Source organism: Falco cherrug, chromosome Z (genome assembly GCF_023634085.1).
Source record: "Falco cherrug isolate bFalChe1 chromosome Z, bFalChe1.pri, whole genome shotgun sequence".
Taxonomy (NCBI): domain Eukaryota; kingdom Metazoa; phylum Chordata; class Aves; order Falconiformes; family Falconidae; genus Falco; species Falco cherrug.
Window position 1 is genome coordinate 25,793,871 of NC_073720.1, and position 20,419 is coordinate 25,814,289.

General features: G+C 41.6%; 1 protein-coding gene across 1 annotated transcript in view; it reads left to right on the forward strand.

Annotated features, from left to right (window-relative positions):
• The first annotated feature begins 576 nt into the window (after window positions 1-576).
• The window catches only part of LHFPL2 (LHFPL tetraspan subfamily member 2), a 125,623-nt gene continuing 105,780 nt past the window's right edge, over window positions 577-20,419 (forward strand). Inside the window, exon 1 of the mRNA XM_055698560.1 lies at window positions 577-756. The gene's annotated coding sequence lies outside the window, so the exon portion shown is untranslated. The remainder of the gene's footprint in view (window positions 757-20,419) is intronic.

Consider the following 20,419-nt stretch of genomic DNA (forward strand, 5'->3'; position numbering starts at 1 on the left):
AAGTAAGTTAAGTATTAACCGCATTTTTTTTCAGAAGGTTTAGACTAAAGAATGATTAGAAGCGGGGGAGCTGGCGTTTTACCATTCCCGCTGCCCATCCCGTGTGCCCGGCACGACTGGGCGCGCTGGGGCTGACAGGCTGCGGCGCGCGGTGGCTGGAGCTGGCCTGGCACCGCCGGGGCCGCGCCGTGCCAGCCCTTGGCCAGGTCCCTGGGGGCGGCACCTGACGGACCGCGGGTTATCCGAGCGCCAGGATGGGGGTCAGCCTTAGTGCGGCTGTTCCCAGAGACTCTCCCCTTCGGCCAGCCCGCTGGGACAGCCGTGACGCTGCCCTGGCACACCAGCCGGCCCGCGGCCGAGGTGCCCCGCACGCGGGCCCCGAGCGGGCCGGACGGGGCCTCCTCCGCCTCGCTCGGCTCCGGCCCGGCCCCGCTGGGGCGCACCCCGCCGCCCCGCCACGGGCACGGCGCGGGCACCCCGTGGCGGCGGGCGGTGTGAGAGCGGGGGACGTCAGTGTGAGGGGGCCGGTCCTGGGAGGGCAGGGCGGGCGCGTCCCGTCCCTCCCCGCCCCTCGCTGCGGCTCCCTCCCTCCCTCCGGCTGGGGGCGGCGGGGTCGGCGCTCGCCGGGATCCCATTCCTCCTCCCTCGGTGCATGGTCGCGACGGGAGCGGGGGAGGGCGAGCCCGGCGGGCGCGAGCCGGAGGCGGCGGCGAGAGCGGAGCGCCAGGGCGGAGGAGCCGCCGCTGCTGGGCGGAGGTGAGGCGGCGGCCCCGCTGAAGTTGTGGGAGGGCGGGAGGGAGGACGGGGGCCGCCGGCCGCGTGTCCATTCATTGCCCGTGCGCCTCCGGGCCGGTTTGCGGCCGCAAGGCGGGCCGGGCAGCCGCCGCGGGGTGACGGGGCACGGCGCAGCGGTAGCGGTAGCGGCGGGAACGGGGCTGTGGCGCCGGGGAAGCGGCGGGGCCAGAGGGCGTGCGCTCGCCCCTTTCCCGCGGGGCGGCGGGGAGCCAGGGCGCGACCCAGCGGGCGGCGGGACGCCCGGAGCCGACGGCTGCCTCCCTCCCGCCTCCCCTCGCTTGAGCGCGGAGGTGCCGCCGAAAAACCAGCCCCGGCGGGACGCGGCTCCTACCGCCCGGCACCGGGCGGGGTTCGGCGGCGCGGGGAGGGGGGGGGGGGGCAGCACGGAGCGGTCGCGGTTGCCATCGGTGTGTGGGTTGTCGCAGGGAGGGCGGCGGGGGTTGCCGCGCTTCCTCCTGCTAGGTTTCTGGGGGAAGCGCCGTAAGGAGCGGGGCGGAGCGGGGGAGCCCGAGACGGTCGAAGCGGCGGGGACGCGGCCCGCCGCGGGGTACCCTGGCAGCTTCACGCAGGACGGGTAGCGCGATGGGGAGAGGGGGCACCCCCCGGCCGCGCTGCACCCCCCGGCCGCGGCACCTGCTGCCCCCCCCGTGGGGGGGGACTGGCCGGGACTGCTCCCGTCCTCAGCCAGCTGCCTGGGGAGCCAGGGTTCAAAGCTCGCTTTGGCGCCTTCCCACCTCCGACGTGTCCATCCTTCCCCTCGCCTTTTTGCGCTAAATTCTTGAGGGTGTGCGAGGGTATTTTGTTTCTTGGAGCCCTTCGGGGAAGGCAAGAAGTAGATGGCACATGTTACCGGTGAAGGTTTGTTGGTAGTTTGGGCGCCACTCCAAAGGAACTCTGTAACACGCTGCTGAGATTGGATCCCATAATTCAGAACTTGCGGGTGCATTGGAGCAACGTCAAGTAAAACAACATGGGCTGGCAGCGCTGTGTCTGGACAAGTGTGCACGTTGCCAGTACCTGGTGGCAGAGCGGCAGGGTTGCTCCATCATACTAAGTTTACACCAAGCCAGAAGTAAGCAGATGAGATGCTGCGAGTGTGTGCGTCCTGATGAGAGATGTGTAATTAGGAATGACTGAAAACAATTAAAAAGCTCTGGCCTCATCTAGAAGAAAATGTTGTATCTGTTAATTAAAAGGTTTGGTTTTCTTAGGGAAACATTCTGAGGCACCATTACAGGTCCCTTAATGAAAATGTCGCTTGGTCCCAGGCCTGCAGTGGGTTCTGGGTGCAGAATCTCACACCTGCAGGGAGCCCTGTTGTTTTCAGGGGGTTTGCTTTGGTCGCAGAAACATTACAGACCTATAGTTCATGGAGGCCTAAATACATGCAGTGCACAAAGAGTGATTTGTTAGACGGTGTCAGTGACGGTAAAATCAGTGTTCCAGTTTATTTTTCTGAATAAAATATGCTACAAAAATATAATCCCAATTAATCTCTTTCTTGAGTATTTTCCATATCACTTTCTTGAGTATTTTCTTCGTGTCTACCCATTGTTAGATGCAGTATATAGACAGGCTGTTGGTCTGCTCTGTTAGGGCAGTTGTTAATGAGAGGGTTTTATCTCAGACAGTTTCTTGGCAGCATTCATTGATTTTCATTGCATATGCTATTTGCAGCCACTCCAACTTTAATAACATTGCTGCTTCTCAGGTTTTCTCTGGGTCATGGAGTGGGTTTAATCAGTATGTAGAACATGGCCTACTTCACCTTTCTTTAGTTAATCACCTATTTTTATTAAGTATTCTGGGAAATGCTTGCGTGGTGATGTGCCTGCATGTTGGGCAAGTAACAGTAGTGTGTCAGTTTCTTTTAGGAGTATTATCAGTGGGACTGGACACAGCATTGCTGCATAAGAATGTTCTTGTCCTTTTTTTTTTTTACCTATTTAATCAAAGCATATTCCTCCACATCTTCTAAGTCACTCTTGATTGTGCTGGGCTGGTAAGTTTGGATCAGGAATACCGCCAGCAAAGACTGAAAGGAAGCCAGTAATTGACATGATCTTTTTTTCGTGTTCTAGCTTGTAGCTGTGAAAATTGCTTGTGGTGTGCTGTAATACAGGAGGACAATGACATATTAAGTGCTATATGCTGTTGCATCAGCAGAATCTGATTGGGCTGCAGGTGATTGTATAGCTGGCACCAGGCAAGAAGGCCAAAGTTTTGTTTTGCTTATGGTGTAGACATGAAAAGGAGGATTCTTTATTTTTCTGAGTGATGTGAAGAACACAATTATTCATCAAAATTTGTATTTCCAGAAGCTTCTCATTTGTTAGACATTCAGTAGCAGTTGGAGGGCTCCCCAGTAAGAGAAGTGGTGGTTGCGATGAGGGGTTGGTTGAACACAGGATGGCAGCTCCTGGCAGATGATGCCTGTTTATCCACTGTAGGCAACAGCCAGTTTCTAGGAGTTTCACCCCCAGTGTCTTAAAGCTAGCTTGTTGTAAGAGGAAAAAGGAGTCATCTCTTCAGGTAGGAATGGCCCCCACTGAAGCAGCTGGGCTTCCCCCTCACCATGCAACAGTCCCAGAGCCGTCTGATAAAGCTCCGAGGGGACTGAGGGTGGCTGCTCCGCTGTCCCGAGCTGTCCTTGCTTCCTACACACACGTGTGTGCGTTCGTGCACAGGCACAAGCATAGAGGGCTCCTCTTGTTGGCTGACCTGTTGTCGCACCATGCAGCCTGTGGGGAGGAGAGCAAAGATCAACCTCTGAACTGCTGGTGGCTTTTGGCAATGAGAGAAGCCTGTTTTGTCCCCATTCCTTCCTTTGTCATGAACAGGGGCTTTTTGTGTGTTCTTATTTGCTGCTTTCTTCTCTGTTTTCAGTGCCTCCCTTCCCCCACAACAGTACATTTCTCTGCTTTCTGGCTAGACGATAAATCATTCGTGGTGTCAAAGTTTTGCACTCATTTGGGAGCAAGGGCAGAGTTGGTGAGCGGCTGGAAGGCGTTACTGGCTCTCAGAGCACTTTCTTTGATGCAGACAATTGCTGATGTGATTATAGCTGATAAGTCTGTTAAAATGATGCCAAAGACTTTTGCTTAGATTATTTTGCCCTTCCGGTTTTCTAGCTTTCACAGAAATTAACAGGATTCTCCCAGGTCATGGTGCCTAAAATCTGCCCTGGAAATGTGGAAATAACAGGGTGTGTTCCTCCAAAATCGTAGTCCTATGTACAGATGAACTGGGATTAAGCTGGATGTATGGCCTTTGTAAACTCAGATAACAAACTAGTGCTGTTATCACTTGTCTTTTTTAAATTGCTGAGGACATATGGTCAGATACTCTGAAAGCTGTGTAAACAAAAGTTCTATTATTTTATTTTTAAACGGTCTTCTAAGTACAGCAAATAGTTTCAGTTGTTTTCATATTGTATTACTGAATGTAGTTAATGCATTTTGGAAAATACTTTACTGCTAATCTGAGATCTTAAATTTTTTTAATTGCATTTGTTTCTTCCTGTGTTTAGACTTTAGGAGGTCAGACATAAACCATGGATAGGCATTTCAACACCAGTTAATCAGAGAACAATCCGTTTTCCTAGAAGATAATTTTGTGGAACGTAATTCCAAAGAAAACAAAATCTGCAATGAAAAAAATTGCCACAAAAGTTAGCAAATGACTGTAAATGTGCCCATTCTATGTGAGTGGATCCATAATATATCTGAAATTCTGAACTGAGTACATGTAGCAATTGGGCAAATGCCTTTTCTATCACTGAGCATACATAAATCATAGCAGAAGATATTTAGGGACTGTTCTGCTGTTCACACAATCAACAGGATCCAGTTTCTGATGCAGTATATGTAATAAAAGAATAATATGTTGCTGAAGATTAATTTCTGCAGTTTTCCTTGTTTTCTGGTCCTCGTCATCATGATAACTTTGTCAGCATGGTGCCGTACAGTCAAGTTAGATGTGAGGTTTTCAAAGGAGATCTAGAATATTTAAGACATAGCTGCATCAGCAGAGTGCTGGCAGCAGTTTGTTCCTTAAAACATTTCTAATTTATGTTGGTTTAAATGTTGTTGGTTGGAATTTTCTTTAAGAGTTTCGTTGGGGCCCATGGTGAAAGCATGAAAACTAAGTGATAAAACATAAAAATGAAATACCATGAAAAGAGAGGAAAAAATGGGAGAAAGTGTCATACTGTGTTGCAGGCACTGAAAGGACTATAACAAATGAATCCAGACACTCAAGGAGGCCGTACTTTAAGCTGATTCTCAGATCCTTTAATTTTCACCTTTATAGAGCTTCTAGTGCTCAGAAAGGATTAACAAAGCAATATTGCCAAAGCAGCTGTACAGCCTCCTTTGTCATTGGTGTCAATGCTACATTTCAGATGACTTTGTCTTAATACTGTCTTATCTTAAAAATTGGAGGTCTAGGTTCATGTTTTATACATGATATCTAACATTTTACTGGTGAAAATGCTGTGGGTTTGTATTAGCTTTAGAGTTCACTAATTGATCTTCATGTTTGCTAACACCTGACATTGCATACTTTGTATGCATTCTCATGCATCGTTTATGACAATTCACCAGGTCAGTTTGTTCCAGATGAATAACAGTAAGTTTTATAGGTAAGATCATATAATAGGCTGTAATAGTACAATTGATATTTATTGTAAAGTTTGAGTGTAGGTTGTTGATCTTTTCATCTTGCAGGATTCTTTTTGATGCCATGTAGGTTCTTCTGTTATGGTGCTTTAGAAAAAAAATCTTGTAAGTTTACTGCTAATAGGAATGGTCAACATGATAATTGTAGCAATTATAACCTGGGCCTAGTCCGAGCTGAATGTTTAATTAGTTCATTAAAAGCCATATGGTCTTTAAACCAGCTTTGTTCAAGCAGTGCGATTCCTGAGGGTGGCTGTGACAGAACTTTTTTGGTTCAGCTGCCAGACATAATCCCTTAAACCTGTTTGGAAAGAATCACCTGTGATGTGGAAGGATAGATTCAGTCTCTGTATTTGATATCCTGTTGAGATTGCAGATAGGGTGCCAGCTGGTGCCATCTGTGTTTATAGCTTTTGCAATAGTATTCACCAGGACATTATCTGAAAGCCAAATCAGTTTACATAGGTCAGTGAATTGCAGCTTGCAAGGCTTATGTCTGCAATCATTGTAAACAGGTTTTTCAGAGTTTTGATTGAACTTTCATTTGTCAAAACCTGACCTTATCACTATAGTTGTGTGGTGGTGCTAATGCACTGGTTTTATATGCTGGCATATGCGTTTGAGAGAAGCTTTGTTTTAATGGTTTACATGCGCTTGGTTTGTCTCTTAGTGTATGCGTATTGCTTTGTTATGTCCTGTAAAAACAGGAATTTTGTGGAGGGAAAGCTGTAACAAAAATATTTTTGTATATGGGGTGGTGGTTTTTTATTTTTTTTTAGTGTATGTACAGTGCTGCACTGGAAATATAGTTACTGTTCCTACAGTAAAGTACCTGTAAGAGAAGGTGCTGAAGATAAGAGTAGTTTGACAGATGTCTGGAGTTTACTAATGTCCTGGTTTTGGCTGCGATACAGTTAATTTTCTTCCTAGTAGCTGGTGTAGTACTGTGTTTGGGATTTAATATGAGAATAATGTTGATAACACTGATGTTTTAGCTGTTGCTGAGCAGTGCTTATGCAGAGTCAAGGGCTTTTCAGCTTCTCCCACCATCCCACCAGTAGGTTGGGGGTGCACAAGAAGGTGTGAAGATACACAGCTGGGACAGCTGACCTCAACTGGCCAAAGGGATGTACCATAACATATGACACTATGGTCAGCAATGGAAGGGGAGCTACAGCATTTTGTCTTCCCAAGTAACTTATGTGTGATGGAGCCCTGCTTTCCTGGGGATGACTGAACACCTGTCAGCCAGTGGGAGGTGATGAATCAATTTCTTGTTTTGCTTTGCTTGCGTGGGCGGCTTTTGCTTTACCTATTAAATTGTCTTCATCTCAACCCAGGAGTTTTCTCACATTTACTCTTCCAGTTCTCTCCCACATCCCACTGGGTGGGAGTGAGCGAGTGGCTGTGTGGGGCTGAGTTGCCAGCAAGGGCTGACCGTGACAACTAAAGCAAGATTTGTACAGAATTTCTCAAGAGAGTTATTTGTGTGCAAAGAATGGCAGCATCTTTCTGCAGAGCTATTTAGTACTGATGAATAGTATGTATTGAATTGTGCTTGTAATATAAACCGTGGAGAGTATCTCATGCAAATACTATAGCTCTTTCAGCCTTCTGTAGAACTTACTTATTTTACGAAACAAGGCAGTAAGCATATGTGATCATCATTAGAATTTTAGCAATCGTAACTCTGCTTCAGAACAGACACCTGATAAAACCTGATCATTATCTTGCTCAGGCAATTCTGAATAGTGTAATGTTTACATGAAGATTTCAAATATAAGTTATGGTCTAAATATGGTAACAATTTTTTTATAGCTTTTACATGTTGAGGTTAGTTGCACATACATTAATTTTAAATCTAGTCATGTTTGTGGATTCATTTCTGTGCTTTTAGAAGATTTTTTTTAAGTTATGAGTTCACCATTAAGTGGAGGGCCAAGTTGGGCATGATAATAAAATTACAGTTTTATGCTCAATAGAGTTTTATGCAGTGTTATGTCTCCTGTCTCTCTCTGCATTGTTTTTTCTCAGAACAGTGTTCCTCTGGTATGGTTTACCTTTCAAGAGTTAACAAAGATCTCATTTTTCTCTCTGTTTTAGGTTTTCTTTAAGTTACTAATAGACATAGTACATGACAGCTGGAGTGCAGGATTTTCCACAGACTGCCCAACTGATTGCTCTGCTGAGATGCTAGATAATTTAGCAGAGGTATCCAGTTTGCAGAAATGTGCATGAAGTTTGTGTTGTGCATACATGTTTATTCAGCCATTAGTCATGATCATGACTGCATAAAATCAGTGTAATTACCTTCAACCAATCTTTATATCTAAGTGACCCAGACTGCATTCCATGACAGCCCTGACAGCTTGAATTAGAGTTTGCCTTTCATCGTAGCCAAGTTCGGAGTACAGAAATATCCAGCCTTTCTTGAGCTTGCTCAGTGCAAGAATGGGACATGTTAACATGAAAGAGTGAAAGTCTAGTCTAAAATAGAGCCTCAGAAATGTTCTAATAGGCACTTGACCAGCCCATATCAGCAGTTTACCTAGTTTTTCTGTTGAACATTGCATGCATTGCACAGTAGATGTGCAGTCTGTTGCTTTCAAGTGCGTCAAGGCTGTTGCCCATGCACACTGTGCTCTGCCTAGTATGCCTCTGCTTCCAAGCCATGTTTAAAGAATGCCTGAGGGAGGTTAGAGAATATAAGTCCTTGCAGCTCCAGGCTGCTAGTATTCCTTTCTTTCCACAGGCTTCTTGGAGCTGGGCAGGGGAAGGGTCTGACTGAATAGTTTGTGTGAGCCGAATGTTTGTAACCTCACTTGTTTTTCCAAGGCAGCCCTGTAAAACACTTGCCCCGCCCTCCTTTCTTTTTTTTTTGTTGTGAAATCTCACTGAAAAGAAGAGATTCTGCCTCAGGTTTCAAGGAAGACATCGTAAAAAGACAGGATTGGAAGAGGCCTAATGAAGTCATCTAGTCCATTCATCTGCCTCAGGTTAGGATCATCCGTGTCTGTCACCTGTGACTTGTTTTAAGGAACTCAACATATTGTCTCCCTTACATCATCGTGTAGTGTGAAAGAAAGTCTTTTTTTCATGTTATCCAGTTCACACCTTTCTTGCTGCAGTTTAGCACCATAACTGCTCATCCTGCATTTCAGACAAAGCAAATAGTTGTTTTTTTTTCTTAAAACTTTTTTTTATTATGCTGCTTCTTAACTATCATAGCCTGCTATTTCTTTAAGCTTAATTCTTTGACCTCACATGTGCTGTTTTCTGTACACCAGTTATTTTTGTTGCTTTTCATTGGGTTAACCTCCATTAATTCACATCTATTTTGCTCTGTCCAAGTTAAGACGATATTACACTTGAGGTTTTAATGATGTTGAATAAAATGAAATGGGATCCTCTTCATACTTCCTGACACAATACGTTCCCTCTTGCAGTGCTGTGACTCTTTCATGGTCAGGCAGTGATCAGCCATATCCTCATTCAAGGACATGTGGTCTAAGACATTGTTCTCACCTGTTGTTTTATGGCTGGTTATTTCTGCTAACTGTAGCTTCTTGCAGGTGTTTTTAGTAAAGATGGCATTGGTTTTTTCAGGTCATTCCTTCAGTTTGTAATTCTGACTTGTTTTCGTTTCCTCCAATAAACATGCTGCCTTTTCGATTGCTGATGTTAATCTGGAACAGTTTACTTTTTCACACCATACAGATTCTGAATATACCAAAACAAATATTCTTCAGAAATCTTACCTAAAAAGGAAGAAATTTTTAACCAAGTCTCTTTTTTTCTGCTTGTAATGATACTTTCCAGGGAAGGAAATGTAGAAAAGTGGGAAAATTTTAGGACAAAATGTTTTCCTTGTAGTGCCAGTGATTTAAATTAGCCATGTGCATTGAAGAAAATGCACATCTGTGGAAAGAATTCTCCAGAGTCCCAATAGTCCTGTGGACTGGGGAAAGCAATTCATGCCGATTGTAATGCTCAGAGGGAAACCTCTTTTCTCGTCAAAACTTTCCCTTAATTTACAGGTGATGGAGGTAAATATTTTCACAAGAAACTCTTGGCCTCCATCCTTGTCTATTTTTGTAATATTAATACTAGTTCCTTGTATAATTAGAACCTGTTGAAAAATGCACTTTCAGGGGCAGTAGCTGTAGTTAAAACCATACAAGTTGTGTGTGAAAGAGGGAAATCGAAAGACCAAACTGGCAGAATTAAATGTCCAGAAGAATGTAGGTTAGAAAAAAAATTGAGGAATAAGTCAAAGAACAGGAAGTCTGCTACGAAAGAATCTGTAGGGCCAGTAGATTATTTGGAATAAAAAGAACATTCAGGGAAGATAAGGCCATAGTAGAAATTCTAAGTGCATATTTTACTTTTTCTGTTTGCTGCAAGGATGATCAGATGTTTAACACCTTCCATACAACTGGTAATGCAATGATAATTTTATAAAAACATGAACAGCATAGTGAGTGTGATAAGGATCAGTTGTCTCTCCCAGTATGAGAACTAATGAGCATGGAAATGAAACTGGTAGGTGCTGGGTTTGGAACTGCAAAAAGAGGAGTTTTGTTTCATGCATGTATTATTAAGTTGTGTAACTCTACAGGATGTGGTGGATACTGAAAACTTACACTGATTCAAAGGGAGACTGGACAACATGAATGGAAGAAAAAGACTTATTACATACATAAGCATGACCTCTGGCTTTGAGATTCCCTGAGCTGCAAATTATTGGAGACTGTAGAGTGTTTGGGGAAACTATGACTAAACACTTACACTATTCTTATCCTTTTCCCCAGACATCTGCTTTTGGCTGCTCTTGGAGATGGGGAGTACTGGCTAGAAGGTTTGACTTGGCATAATTTTAGATTTGTCTTTTTAAATTGTGAAAACTCTAGACACATTTTTCTGTGAGTTAGCAACTCAGGGTAGCATCTGCAAATCTTTTACTTTGTAGACTGAAAGCCTCCTATTCATCTTCCTTATAAATTGTAGATATATAAATTATATATAAGGCAGAAGAACATTTTTAATAAAACACAAAAATCACCATGAACATTTGTCTGTCTCCAGCCGGTTGGCGACAGCTATAAATTATGTTTCATTTCAGTCATGTTAAACTGCCAGATGAGATAATACATATTTAGGCAATCTGAGTAGCTATGCCTGTAAACGTAACTTGGTTTTTCTGATGTATTTTCTCTTGACATGTGTGTGAAATTGTATTTAATATGGAAGTTTTTTGTCTGCCCTTCTCCCTTCTACTATTGATATGTTTTAACTGGTGATATGAACACAAAATATGTGAGATTCCCTGCAGAGTTGGAGAAAATACTGAAAGCTCTTAGATTTCTGATGAACACAGAGCAGTATAGAGGGAGGATGCTGCTGTGTTACTTATTTTTCTACAGACACTTGTTTACTGGACTGATTTAGAGTGTTGATTCAGTGGTATGTCTTTAGGGCACTCACCAGCAGATCAAAAACCCATAACCACATGATGCAGCCTTCTCATGTCAACATACATTGTCAGCCCCAATGCTAATGTTAATGTTGTACTTCTAAGTTTTCTGCTCTGCCAGATATTGTTCCTCTCTCTGCAGCCTGACAGTGCCAGACCAGATATTGTTTGTCCTCCTTCAGCTGTTGTGAAGTTGGCATGATTGCAGCATCCTGCACTCCGGCAAACTTGACAGAAATGTGATTGTGTCCACACCTGCTCGGGGTGAATTTGTATTGCATGGTGGTCGTACCAGATGGTAATGTACCAGATGGTAATCTGGCATTAATGAAGACACAGCCATGTGTTGCACATGCATTCTTTACTTTCCTGTCATGTATTAATATATTTAACACACTTTCGCTGGGTTTTCCAAAGTGGCTGTGGAGGTTAAATTAACAATGCCTTTCACTCCAGACTGTGTCTGCAGGCTTCTTCATGTCTTGCCACCTATATGTTTCCTCTATTCTTGTAATACCAAATAAACAATTGCATCTTCCTTTTCTGTGTGGTCTGAGGCATGAGGGAAAGTAACTTTGCCTGGAGGTGGAAAGCCTGTGCAGTGATTATGCTGCTGTACAGTGCTTTTTTGTACCAGATATTATGCTGTTCTGTGTTACTGGTGGTTGAGTTCCCAAGTTACCCTGTGCTGCTGCAGCAGAGCCTGGGTTAAAGAGGCAAGGATCATGGAAGTATTGGGAGGTTTTTTCCTGAGCCTTTGCAGTCTGTTCCCGTGTCTGCTGCAGAAGCAGATTGATCATGCTGAAACTCCATACAGTTGACTTCACACATGGAAGTGGACTTCATTAAAAGTATGTGGCTTTGGGGGTAAGGAAAGAAAGGCAACACTTGAGTTTGTGTAGGTGAGACTATTGAAGTTTGTTGCAAATAACTGTAAGTGCTCCCTTGTTATTGTTGGGATGTTTGTATATAGTAGCTACTTTGATCTCTGATCTCTGCACACTGAGTGAATGTTAATTTATGTTACTACAGCAATGTTGTTTTGTGACTACCTTAAGAGTAAACTGTAGGAAAACCCAGAAGTATTCTTATGTTCAAATACCATCATCTGATACCTGCAAGTATTTGAGCTGATCCTGTATTTGGATGTAGCAAATACAATTCTGTTCTCTGAAAGTTTATTAAAGCTGTGCCAAATACAATTAATCATAGTCAACAGCATCACAGCTGGGTATTTCAGAATTGATAAAGGCAAGTAAGTTTTCTGTTTAGACAGGGAAGTTGTCCAGCCCTTCTCTTGGACTAAAACACCTCTCTTGTATGGATAGGGGAAGGTTTGGCCATGTTATAACTGATTATACTGAGAAGTATGTCAGGTAACATGAAGCTGCTGTTTAGATACGTAACTGTGCTTTTTGAGCTGAAGAATCGTGCGAGGTTCTTTGCCAGAGAATCGTGCGAGGTTCTTTGCCAGAGAATCAGGGAATACATCCAAGGGGCTCATACTTTAGATACAATATGTGAAAACAGTCCAAAGAAAATCTGTACTGTTTTTTCTCCATATAGCTTTTTGCTATGGAGTTACACAGCTAAAGAAAGAGAAGAATGGCCTTGTATCTAGGTGTCAATCAATCAATCAACTGATCATTGACCTCAGACATAGTACATATGATAGTAATTCTTTTTCTAAGTTTTTATGTAGCCAGACCATATCTCTTAATGAGAAAACTGTTAAACACTCTCTCTTTGGAGATTAATGATGTCCCTTCCAGAATCTAAACGATAATCCAAAGAAGTCTTTACTGCTGTCCCTTCCTCCTGCAACAGACGTATTTGTCAAGAGTTGTCAGACGGTATTTTATTATTCACTCAATATTATACAATTCCTGAAGATGTCAGAAATTCTCACATGCACAAAAAGTTCTACTGATGTCATAACAAATAATTTAAAAAACAATTAACAAGTCTTCCATTTGAAATTTTTGTTCTGAATTCTTACCTATGGTCTCACAGTTCTCTGCCAAGGAACAGTCTACATTTGCAGGCTTTGATGTTTGTTCCTTCAGTTTCCATTCATGCTTGCTCTTGTGACTAAGTAGAATATATTATATTATTTTTTTTTTTCCCAGTGAGGATGAAGAGTTCAGATTTGCATCTAACAAGCCAAATAATTTGGAAAACATGTATGCTTCTTTCCAGTGTACTTTTCTCTACTGCAAAGACTGAACAAAGATGAAAACTGATCAAAGTCAATGTTGTCATTACTCACTTGTGTTTTTCTGTATCTGATAACGTGAAAGATTAGGCAGTGGTTAATGAAAATCCAGTGCATCAGATCTGTGTCTGTCCATCTGGGCTGAGGAATCATTCATCAGCTGAGGGGAGCAGTATATGTGTAGCCATATTTGCAAATGTGTAATATAGTCCACATTATCTCTAAAATCCTCAGGCATTATGGCCCGTGTCAGGAAGATGTTGGTCTGAAAAATGATTGATAGCCAGCTACAGTCCCTTTGTATGCTGAAGCAGTTTGCAGGCTAAGGGGAATAAAAATTACCTGTTACTTACTTTTTGTGGACTGATGTAGACCATTATGTGCTCCTCCTCAGTCAAATTCTCATAAAAATTTAAAACTTATTTCCCATTTCTTTTTTAAAAAGCAGTGTTTTGTTTTTAACTTCGGTTTCCCTTGGTTTCCTGAAAAGCCTCAGAAGCTTAAAACATCATTATGTATCTCCTTATTTAGAGAGGAAGCAGCTACAGCTTTTGGTTTTTTTTTAAAGGAACTCTAAATGATAAAAATAGCTAAAATTTTACATTACCTGCAATAGTAACAAATAAGCACTGGCTTCTTATTTACAGATGTGTGGAAGGGCGCAGGACATTGTCCTCCTAAAGAGGGGAGCAGGCAGAAGGTGTAAGTGGTGGTGCAAGGGTGCACACAAGGGCTCAGCAGACAGACTCCGGCATCTGGACTGCCCCTAGGAAAACACACAGATCTCTCTTCACAACAGCTTCTGTGAGGTTTCTTGCTTGGAGCATGGAGTTCTGTTGTCCTTGGATCCCCACTGATACCGTGATTTTGCTTGTTAGAAGCAAACAGTGTACCTCTTAATCTGTGTTTATCTCATTAGCAGGTGATGGAAAAATAGCCTGTCTGCTGGTATTGCAGTGAAACTGGTGTCCTGTTCAAAAATAATAAATACATCCACTTACTGGTTCTGTCTGCTGTTTGCAGTTGGCAGCTTCATAAAATCTCTTCACTGTGCGCTACCATTCTGTTTTTGCATATTAAATTATTTCATCCTGGATGATTTATATGTCCTAGTAGCTCTGGATTTAACTAGTTCAAATTAAAGTGTTTCTTTGTTTTAACATGTGCATGCTGTTACTCTATTAATGGTTGAGTAATGTAGCGATAGTGTTTGGTTTTGAACCAAGAATGGACTGAAAATTGTTGCTTAGTATTGTCCTTAGTGAGTAATGTTGATCCATATTTTAAGCTTTGAATCTTAATTTTTCCACTCATACTTTTTTTTTGTGTGTGTGTCTTCATTTAACTGAGATAAAGATTTAAAGGGGAAAATAACTATATATGGCTATATGTGGCTGCAGGCAACCTAGAGTCTATGCAGCAGGAACGTGATCTTTTTTCTTTTTTTTTTTTTCTCTTTTTTTTTCTCTGACGTTTGCATGATCTCACAGTGGAATAAATGATTCAGTAGCTGATCCCTTCCCCTGGATTATGGCTCTGCTGAGAGCCAGGTTTTTGAATGGCTTCTCTTTAATCTATCTTGTTTTGAAGATAGGGCACACTTGGTTTTTTAAAAGGGCAGACATTCTTTAACTGTCAGCTAGTTGGATCAGAAGCAACCATTGAATGATAAAGTTCATATTCCATCTCCTGTAATTTCACATGATCAGGAACTAGTTGGTTTTCCGTTTCCTTCTGTGTGGATGTTTGCATGTTTGTAACTTGAAGGCTGGCACAAGATGATCTGTACCCACTTCTGTGGTTGCTGACTGTGGCTCAGAGAGCTCTGCAGTTCTGAAAGCTTTTGCATCTTGAAGTTTAAATAAATGAAGTGGTCAGCAGAAGATTTTTTCTGAAAATGAATTTGTTTCTTCTGTCATGTTGGAATTATTTAGGAGTGCAAGCCTCTGCAGAGGCCTCTAGCTATTCCTGCATCCTCAAATTCCGCTGGGATAGCCAGTGTTCAGTCTGGCAATGGTAATAGTTCTTGAGGTGCCAGTAACTATTTGGTGAATGTCTCTCTCTGCTCTTCTAGCCATATGTAAGTGATCTGAGCCTTGGGCGGGTTAGTTGCTTCATGATTACTATGTGTGACTTTCTGGGGAGTGTGTGGTCCAAGAGACCTCACAGATTTCCTGGATGTGGCCCACACTGTAATTGTGTCTATTATTTATTATATCCTTTCAAAAACAGAAGATAAACTAGTTTCCCTAATGATTAGATTATTTTCATGTGCTTGAATGAGTTTCTGCTCTGAGAGGGAAGGTATTTTGGTTTCCTTTCATTTCACTTACTTGTCTGTGCACTGTTTTTGCTCAGCTCAGCTGGAAGATTCACCACCTGTGCATCGGTTTGTTCCAGCACAAGGTAGATAGTTATTATGTGAACAGTTAATTTTTTAATCACATGCACTGTCTAGAAAATATAAAAACAAGTGGCTGTGTTGAAGTTTTTATTTTGCTTATAATATATTTATACAATATGATACTTACAATAATGTGATTGCTTGTTACATAGTTAACTTTTGAGATGTATTTTGAGTCTTATATACATAGAGGTCTTAATTTTGTTTGATTGGACATGCGAAAATAGTACTATTTGCCCATAATGGACGTGATTTCATAAATAATTTTTCAGAATTCCCAGTTCACTCTTGTGCAGAACTAATATATAATTTCTCAGGACAGTGATCTTTTAAGAAAATATTAGCAGAGACAGACATCATAATATCACCCCTCATTCAGCATCAAGCCTCCCAAATTAAATACCAGTAGGAAAACCACTATATTGGGTTTTATGTTGAAAAATGTTACTTAATACTATGCAGTTAAAACTAAAAAGCGAATGGTATGAGAAACCAAAAAACTTAATATTTAAAGAAATAGGAAAATATGTTAAGATCTGAGTTTTAGGTAGTTATGAAAAAAGATCAGTTCCAGTTATCTGCAGAAATACTCTGTGCACCAGGAAAGGAGGGGAAAGAAAAAGTGTTTCTTCCCTGTTCTATAGCACACTTCTCTGTCCTGGAGTACATCTACGTTTTGAATTGCAGGCAGTTTAAGGTACCTGCTATGAAAAGATGTTGATTGAATCAAAGGAATTAAGAAGAAGGTGTTAAAGGATCAAAGGGTTGGTGGGATGATTTATGAGGAAAACAAAACTACTCTTAATGGCTTTGTTAAAAGGGTGAAATGAGGTCAAAGAAACAAGGTGTTAATAGGATGAAATGAAAAAAATGTGGCTGTGTGTCAGTGTTACTTTGAGTATTGAAATTTTTCTCTGGAACTGTTTTCTGTCAAATACCATGAATTGCATTGGTCAGATACGATAAAATTAAATCGGATGCTCTGTTCAGAAAGCAATGCTGTAATAAGTAGTCTTGCATTGACCTAGGCTGTCTGTTCCCTAATCTCCAGTTTCTAAGAACGATTTGTGAGGTTGGTTTTGTTTTCAAGTGAACTTTAGCTTCATTAGTGCTGAAGTTCACTAGTTCTTGAACTTGCGTTAGAAGTTATGATGGAAATATTTGTTGAACATTGATCTTAATATAGAGAACCTGGAGTGTCACCACAATACTTGGATGTGTACTTAACCCTTTCACTGTCCATCTCTGGGAAACTGCCATTTCACGCATTTAAACTGGCATGTTTTCCATGGTTTCCCCTTGTATGATTTTCTTTTTTGTTTTCTGTAATAATGTGCTTGTGCCTGTTACTCCCATCTCTTCTCTTTCTTGAGGCCCATCAGTCATAAGCAGAGAGAGCACACTGAGCCAGATGAATTGCAGACTGTATCCGGTCCTCATCTCCCTCACCTGTGAAGACTCCACAGTCCCATGAGGCAGCAGGACTGTGTACTTGTCCTCTGTGGATGCCTAGTTATGTGAGTGGAGGACACATGCTGATCATGAAGCCAGAGATCATGCTGTACCTGTTACGTTAACTGGGATTTACATGTTTTGATTGATTGAGTGTATATACATACAGTTATTTATGACTGAATATCGAAAAGCTCTGTCTTGTAGTAACCAAAAGGGTGGATGCTCCATCTCATAGAATGTCCACCAGACATAGCCATGCGATTCCTTTTTCTTAGACCAAGCTCATTTGAAATCATTGTTATCTTAAAAGCATGGACAAATACTGGGGACTTGTATATTTTGGATATGGATGGTACAGCTGGTAGAAAAGTCCCCAATCTTTCACATGTCATGATGTGAAGATGTGGTTCATAAAACCTGTCATTGGAAACTTCAAATGTAATCAACAGTGAACTACATCAAACAAAACAAGCAAGTATGACCTCTGCTCTAAGTAATGGGGAAGTGTTAATGCAGGGGTTTTTGAAAAGGAGGAACAGCTGAGCTATTTCCATTCCCTTTCCAAACCCCCTTAACTAAATCCCCTCCTATAAATTAGTAAGTACTGCTTACAATGTTTTTTCTAGATAACTTGTGGACCAACCACATTACAGTCATACATTCTTCTGGTGTTTCCTGAAGAGGTGGGTTGTGGCACACAGCCAGGAAGTGTGGTGTATTAAATTAATTGTCTATGGTGGGTGCAAGTTTTGAAGTTATGAGGCACTTGCATACTTCACAATTTTAGACAGCTTTCTGTGATTCTGTCTGCTTTTATTTTTAGTTTGTGCATTTACAGTTGATATTTTAAAAAGCTGAGTGTTCAAAAAATGAACAAAGTAAGTTCCTAAAGGCAAAGTTAGCTTATTCCATTTTGCAGTTATTTTTTCATCTTGTTGACTGACTTGGCTTTTTAAATGCCTGAATAGTTTGAGTTGGTTGACTTTTGAAGAAGCAACCAAATCCTCAACTAACTGTCCATGTTCTGGCATGGCTACTATTGAGAAAAAGTGCTTCTAAGAAACCTCAGTATCCTTAAACATAAGTCAGGGATGTTGTTCTGTGAGTAGTAAAACATGTATGGTGTCAGATGGTCTTTCATTTATAGCTGAGCATTTTTTCTTAACATGATCATTTAAAACAATTTCTGTAGCTTTTTAACACTTGATTTGGTTTTATTCTAAAACAGGCTCCATTAATAGTATCTTTGTTTTCCTCCTATAAACAGATGAAGATGGAAAATTAGATTAGAAATTGGAGTTTCCTTTGGTTTGACAGGAAGAGGGCAGCAGAAATTTGAGCTGTTTGGGCTGGATGGTGTCAATTTCTACATAAAATTTCAAATATTGATTTTTGTATTGAAAACATGCCTGTAAAGGGGAACCTGTCTGTCTTGTTTCAGCTGAAACGAAGATACTTGCTTCAAGAGAGTGCATGTACACTTTAGTACTTTGACTTTTTTTATCTCCTGTGCCTGGCAGTTCCTCAGAGCCTGTATTTATTACTGCTTTGTCAATTAATAAAGCCTATGTTGAGCATATGAGAGAGAAATGAGTGCAGGTAGTAGTGAGAGGGAAGCTATTTACTTAAGAGATCTATTGCTGTTATGAAGGAAGCACACACTGACCTATGTGCTCTGTACGCTAATGTATTTTCCGTGGTATAAATCATGTACTCTGAGCATATGGTCCCATTTTGTGGCACTTTGGTTAGCTTTTGACATCCAGATCTTGTTAAATCTCCCATACCTGGTGGAGAACTCTTGACATTTTAGTCTTTTCCATCCTGAAATACAGCTTTGCCTTCAGACACATGATCAGTGAGGAAGAATTTGGCATGATTACCAGTACTTGTGGGTACATCACAGTGTTGTTATGCTTTTTTTTCTTTTTTTTTATGGTTGGTGTGACTGATAGAAAAAAAAGGTTCTGACACTTTATATCAGCAGCTTTGAAGACCTGTACGGGGAGGTGGTCATGCAGTACCAAATGAACAGGGCATGAAAGCTTCCAAACATTTAATAGCCACTTCTATGCTGAAGCTGGGAGTCATGTTGCGTATGTTGTATAACCTTTTAACCTTAGGACGGCCAAGGGAAAAGTTAATGCTCATCTTTTGTCTGTTGTTTTAAACCAGTTTTGCAGAGCCTTTCAGCTTCAGAGGGTTGTGGAGTAAACGCTAGACACAGCTTGGGAAATACTTGCTTTTTCTCAGAGGCGGCTGGAATTGATCATACTGACCTCATTGAGATCAGGCTTTCTGAGTTCTTAGCGAATATGAATTTTCCTCTGTAAAAACTGGGCTGGAAAATACATTTTAAATCACTTACAGAAGGCTAATTACAGTTGTTTATTTGTCTGTTTATTTAATAAATACAGCATTGAAGATGCAAATTCCAATTCTTAAAACCTGGCAAGGCTACTTAACAGTTACATCATTAATTGTCTATGATATACTTGCAGGTGCTTTCAGGAGAGCTGTAGTGGTTAGTGTGATAGGACACCGTTTCCATTTGGGAGTTTAAAAAACAAAAAAAGCAACCACATTATGTTAAATAATGCTGTGAGCATTGTATCTACTTCTCCTTGTTCTCAGGACTGATTGCAGTTGCCTGGAGCTTCTCTTTTTAGGGCCATGATGCAGTGTTGAGTTTACATTGATCAGAGTTTGGGGTCTTCTGAAAGTTGTCTCAGGAGCTGACTGGCATTCCATTCTGTTATAAAACTGTTTACTAACTTTATAGGGAAATATCAGCATCAATTATAACAGGAACTGGTGCTGGAAGTTTTAATAACTAGGAATCTCTATAGACAGTCTTTAACTAAAGATTTGTATTTTAAGTTTATGCAAATCTGTTGATCTAAAATGAAAGAAAATTACTTATAAGTCTTGAAAGACAGACTATCCCTTTGGCAGTGATAGTGTTGCAGTGCTAGGAGAGATCAGACTTCAGTTTCTAGAGGTATTATGCAGAGTAAGAGGGAATGAACTGAAATGTATCGTTTCCACCCATCACGATTATACACGATATATATACTTAAGATCACACAGATGAGGAGAAATCAGTTCTACATGTGCAGAAATGCAAAATGTCAGCTGGTAAAAACCCCAATCCAGCATAACTGATGTAGTCACTGTTAAAGCTCTTTTTCAGCCGCAACTGCCCCATGAGGGTTTTCAGTTGTCATAAAATTCTGGAGGAACATCCAGGCACTTTCTTTAATTATTTGAGGGCATAGAATTGCCAGAGGGCCTCTGGGTCCCAAAGTCTGGTCTCCAGCTGTTGAATGCAGCTATACAGTGTATTTCTAGTTTTAAGAGATTCACAAGGTATCTCTGCCCATCACAACACATAACTC